Below are 6819 nucleotides of genomic sequence, written 5' to 3'. Positions count from 1 at the left end.
CGCTAAGACCCAGCTCCAATCAATGACCAGCAAGCTACAGTGCTGGACACCCTATGCGAAACAACTAGCAAGACAGGAACACACCACCACCCATTAGCAGAGAGGCTGCCTAAAATCATAATAAGGTCACAGATACCCCAAAACACACCACCGGACACAGTCCTGCCCACAAGAAAGACAAGATCCAGCCTCATCCTCCAAAACACAGGCACTGGTCCCCTCCACCAGGAAGCCTACACAACCCAATGAACCAACCTTACCACTGGGGGCAGACACCAAAAACAATGGGAACTACAAACCTGCAGCCTGCAAAAAGGAGACCCCACAGTAAGTTAGGCCAAATGAGAAGACACAGAAACACACAGCAGATGAAGGAGCAAGGTAAAATCCCTGCAGACCAAACAAATGAAGAGGAAATAGGCAGTATACCTGAAAAAGAATTCAGACTAAGATAGGAAAGATGATGCAAAATCCTGGAAATAGAATGGAAAAAATACAAGAAACGTTTAACAAGGACGTAGAAGAACAAAAGAGCAAACAAACAATGATGAACAACACAATAAATGAAATTAAAAATTCTCTAGAAGAAATCAATAGCAGAGTAACTGAGGCAGAAGAATAGATAAGTGACCTGGAAGATAAAGTAGTGGAAATAACTACTGCAGAGCAGAATAAAGAAAAAAGAATGAAAAGAATTGAGGTCAGTCTCAGAGATCACTAGGACAACATTAAACACACCAACATTCAAATTATAGGGGTCCCAGAAGAAGAAGAGAAAAAGAAAGGGACTGAGAAGATATTTGAAGAGATTATAGTTGAAAACTTCCCTAATATGTGAAAGGAAATAGTTAATCAAGTCCAGGAAGCACAGAGAGTCCCATACATGATAAACCCAAGGAGAATCACGCCAAGATACATATTAATCAAACTATCAAAAATTAAATACAAAGAAAAAATATTCAAAGCAGCAAGGGAAAAGCAGCTATTAACATATGAGGGAATCCCCAAAAGGTTAACAGCTGATCTTTCAGCAGAAACTCTGCAAGCCAGAGGGAGTGGCAGGACATACTTAAAGTGATGAAAGGGAAAAACCTACAACCAAGATTACTCTACCCAGCAAGGATCTCATTCAGATTCGAGGAGAAATTAAAACATTTACAGACAAGCAAAAGCTAAGAGAATTCAGCACCAACAAACCAGCTTTTCAACAAATGCTAAAGGAGCTTCTCTAGGCAGGAAACACAAGAGAAAGAAAAGACCTACAATAACAAACCCAAAACAATAAAGAAAATGGTAATAGGGACATACATATCTATAAGTACCTTACATGTAAATGGATTAAATGCTCCAACCAAAAGACACAGACTGGCTGAATGGACACAGTAACAAGTAATTGTAATTACTTTTACACAAGTAAAAGTAATTTGCTGTCCACAAGAGACCCACTTCAGACCTAGGGACACATATGGACTGAAAGTGAGAGAATGGAAAAAGCTATTCCATGCAAATGGAAGTCAAAAAAAGCTGGAGTAGCAATTTTCATAACAGACAAAATAAAGACTATTCCAAGAGACAAAGAAGGACACTACACAATGATCAAGGGATCAATCCAAGAAGATATAACAAGTATAAATATTTATGCACCCAACATAGGAGCACCTCAATACATAAGGCAAATGCTAACAGCCATAAAAGGAGAAATCTACAGTAACACAATAATAGTAGGGGACTTTAACACCCCACTTTCACCAGTGGGCAAATCATCCAAAATGAAAATAAATAAGGAGACACAAGTTTTAAATGATACATTAAACAAGACAGACTTAATTGATATTTACAGGACATTCCATTCAACAAAAACAGAATACACTTTCTTCTCAAGTGCTCATGGAACATTCTCCAGGATAGATCATCTTGGGCCACAAATCAAGCCTTGGTAAACTTAAGAAAACTGAAATCATATCAAGTATCTTTTCCACCCACAACACTATAAGACTAGATATCCATTACAGGAAAAAATCTGTAAAAAATACAAATACATGGAGGCTAAACAATACACTACTTAATAACCAAGAGATCACTGAAGAAATGAAAGAGGAAATCAAAAAATACCTAGAAACAAATGACAATGAAAACACAGATGACCCAAAACCTATGGGATGCAGCAAAAGCAGTTCTAAGAGGGAAGTTTGTAGCAATAAAACCCTACCTCAAGAAACAAGAAACACCTCAAAAAAACAACCTAACCTTACAGCTAAAGCAATTAGAGAAAGAAGAACAAAAAAACGCCAAAGATAGTAGAAGGAAAGAAATCATAAAGATCAGATCAGAAATAAATGAAAAAGAAATGAAGGAAATGATAGCAAAAATCAATAAAACTAAAAGCTGAGAAGATAAACAAAATTGATAAACCATTAGCCAGACTCATCAAGAAAAACAGGGAGAAGACTCAAATCAATAGAATTGCAAATGAAAAAGGAGAAATAACAACTGACACTGCAGAAATACAAAGGATCATGAGAGATTACTACAAGCAACTATATGCCAATAAAATAGACAACCTGCAAAAATGGAAAAATTCTTAGAAATGCACAACCTCCTGAGACTGAACCAGGAAGAAACAGAAAATATGAACAGACCAATCACAAGCACTGAAATTGAGACTGTGATTAACAGTCTTCCAATAAACAAAAGCCCAGGACCAGATGGCTTCACAGGCACATTCTATCAAACATTTAGAGAAGAGCTAACACCTATCCTTCTCAAACTCTTCCAAAATATAGCAGAGGCAGGAACACTCCCAAACTCATTCTCCGAGGCCACCATCACCTTGATACCAAAACCAGACAAGGATGTCACAAAGAAAGAAAACTACAGGCCAATATCACTGATGAACATATATGCAAAATCTTCAACAAAATACTAGCAAACAGAATCCAAAAGCACATTAAAAGGATCATAAACCATGATCAAGTGGGGTTTATCACAGGAATGCAAGGATTCTTCAATATATGCAAATCAATCAATGTGATACACCATATTAACTAACAGAAGGAGAAAAACCATATGACCATCTCAATAGATGCAGGAAAAGCTTTCGACAAAATTCAACACCCATTTATGATAAAAACCCTCCATAAAGTAGGAATAGAGGGAAGTTACCTCAACATAACAAAGGCCATATATGACAAACCCACAGCCAACATCATTCTCAATGGTGAAAAACTGAAACCATTTCCACTAAGATCAGGAACAAAACAAGGTTGCCCACTCTCACCACTATTATTCAACATAGTTTTGGAAGTTTTAGCCACAGCAATCAGAGAAAAAGAAGAAATAAAAGGAATCCAAAATGGAAAAAAAGAAGTAAAGCTGTCACTGATTGCAGATGACATGATACTATACACAGAGAATCCTAAAGACACTACCAGAAAATTACTAGAGCTAATCAATGAATTTGGTAAAGTAGCAGGATACAAAATTAATGCACAGAAATCTCTTGCATTCCTATACACTAATGATGGAAAATCTGAAAGAGAAATTAAGGAAACACTCCCATTTACCACTGCAACAAAAAGAATAAAAATACCTAGGAATAAACCTACCTAAGAAGACAAAAGACCTGTATGCAGAAAACTATAAGACACTGATGAAAGAAATTAAAGATGATACCAACAGATGGAGAGACATACCATGTTCTTGGATTGGAAGATTCAACATTGTGAAAATGACTACACTACCCAAAGCAATCTACGGATTCAGTGCAATCCCAATCAAACTACCAGTGGAATTTTTCAGAGAACTAGAACAAAAAATTTCACAATTTGTATAGAAACACAAAAGACCCCGAATAGCCAAAGCATTCTTGAGAAAGAAAAATGAAACTGGAGGAATCAGGCTCCCGGATTTCAGACTATACTACAAAGCTACAGTAATCATGACAGTATGGTACTGGCACAAAAACAGAAATATATATCAATGGAAGAGTATGGAAAGCCCAAAGATACACCCATGCATATACGGTCACCTTATTTCTGATAAAGGAGGCAAGAATATACAGTGGAGAAAAGACAGCCTCTTCAATAAGTGATGCTGGGAAAACTGGACAGCTACATGTAAAAGAATGAAATTAGAACACTCCCTAACACCATACACAAAAATAAACTCAAAATGGATTAAATACCTAAATGTAAGGCCAGACACTATAAAACTCTTAGAGGAAAACATAGGCAGAACACTGTATGCCATAAATCACAGCAAGATCCTTTTTGTCCCACCTCCTAGAGAAATGGAAATAAAAACAAAAATAAACAAATGGGACCTAATGAAACTTCAATGCTTTTGCACAGCAATGGGAACCGTAAATAAGATGAAATGACATCCCTCAGAATGGGAGAAAATATTTGCAAATGAAGCAACTGACAAAGGACTAATTTCCAAAATTTACAAGCAGCTCGTGCAGCTCAATAACAAAAAAACGAACAACCCAATCCAAAAATGGGCAGAAGACCTAAATAGACATTTCTCCAAAGAAGATATACAGACTGTAAACAAACACATGAAAGAATGCTCAACATAATTAATCATTAGAGAAATGCAAATCAAAACTACAATGAGATATCATCTCACACCAGTCAGAATGGGCATCATCAAAAAATCTAGAAACAATAAATGCTGGAGAGGGTTTGGAGAAAAGGGAACACTCCTGCACTGCTGGTGGGAATATGAATTGGTACAGCCACTATGGAGAACAGTATGGAGGTTCCTTAAAAAACCACAAATAGAACTACCATTTGACCCAGCAATCCCACTACTGGGCATATACCCTAAGAAAACCATAATTCAAAAAGAGTCATGTACCAAAATGTTCATTGTAGCTCTATTTACAATAGCCCGGAGATGGAAACAACCTAAGTGCCCATCATCGGATGAATGGATAAAGAAGATGTGGCACATACATACAATGGAATATTACTCAGCCATAAAAAGAAACGAAATTGAGCTATTTGTAATGAGGTGGATAGACCTAGAGTCTGTCATACAGAGTGAAGTAAGTCAGAAAGAGAAAGACAAATACCGTATGCTAACACATATATATGGAATTTAAGGGAAAAAATGTCATGAAGAACCTAGGGGTAAGACAGGAATAAAGACACAGACCTACTAGAGAATGGACTTGAGGATATGGGGAGGGGGAAGGGTAAGCTGTGACAAAGCGAGAGAGAGGCATGGACATATATACACTACCAAACGTAAGGTAGATAGCTAGTGGGAAGCAGCCGCATAGCACAGGGAGATCAGCTCGGTGCTTTGTGACCACCTAGAGGGGTGGGATAGGGAGGGTGGGAGGGAGGGAGACGCAAGAGGGAAGAGATATGGGAACATATGTATAACTGATTCACTTTGTTATAAAGCAGAAACTAACACACCATTGTAAAGCAATTATACCCTAATAAAGATGTTAAAAAAATAAAATAAAATATAAATAAATAAATAAAAATTTTTTTAAAATAGAATTACCATATGGTCCTGCAATCCCACTCCTGGACATATATTCAGAAAAGACAAAAACTCTAATTGAAAAAGATACATGCACCCCAATGTTCACAGCAGCACTATTTACAATAGCCAAGGTATGGAAGCAAACTAAAGGTCCATCAACAGACGAATGGATAAAGAAGATGTGGTATATATGTACAATGGAATATTACTCAGTCATAAAAAAGAATGAAATAATGCCATGTGCAGCGATATGGATGGCAATATGGACGGACCTAGAGATTACCATACTAAGTGAAGTAGGTCAGACAGAGAAAGACAAATACCATATGATATCAGTTATATGTGGAATCTAAAAAAATGATACAAATAAACTTATTTACAAAACAGAAATAGACTCATAGACACAGAAAACAAACTTATGGTTACCAAAGTCGAAAGAGACAGGAGGGATAAATTAGGAGTTTGGGATTAACAGATACATACTACTACATATAAAATAGATTAACAACAAGGACCTACTGTATAGCACAGGGAACTATATTCAATGTTTTGTAATAATCTATAATGGAAAAGAATATATATATATGTATGTATAACTGAATCACTTTGCTGTACACTTGAAAATAACAGAACATTGTAAATCAACTATACGTCAATTAAAAAAATTAAAATAAATTAGAAAACAATTTTTCAAAGAACTAGAATACAATATTCAAAGAACAAAAATCCAGAACCAGACTAATAATAATATTAGAAACACTTACATGGCTCTTAGAATATGCTGGGTTTGTTATAACCTCTTTACATATACTACTAACTCACATCCCTCACAACACCCTCAGACAACAAGTATTCTTATTATTCCCATTTTACGAATGAGGAAACTGAGGTGTAGAGGGGTCAGCCGTGTTGTCTGGGCTCACTGTCCTACCAGTAAGTGGCAGAGCAAGTACTGGAATCCTGCAAGTGTGCTTTCCCGGTCCTTAATTTTAATTGCTATGGTTTACAATCTCTTGGTGATATTAAGGAGTAGACTACATAAAGTCTAGGAAAACTCAAAATGCAAAGCAGTTTGGGGGCCAAATATAACAAAAGTTCTGAGGAAATCACCAAATCACAACACAACAATAAATGAGATTCATAATGACTGCTCTGAGACATAAGGGAAAATTAAAATATGTTCAGTATACTTACTGTTTTAGAAGGCAAAGAATTATTTAGTGCATTTAAATTTTTTCCATCCAAAACTGTCAATATGATTTTTATTTCTAAAGGGGTAAAACTTTCAACTGTCCAAAATTACTCATTCCCTGACAG

This window comes from Lipotes vexillifer, unplaced genomic scaffold (genome assembly GCF_000442215.2).
Source record: "Lipotes vexillifer unplaced genomic scaffold, Lipotes_vexillifer_v1.1 scaffold252, whole genome shotgun sequence".
Taxonomy (NCBI): domain Eukaryota; kingdom Metazoa; phylum Chordata; class Mammalia; order Artiodactyla; family Lipotidae; genus Lipotes; species Lipotes vexillifer.
Note: the sequence above shows the minus strand (reverse complement) of the source record.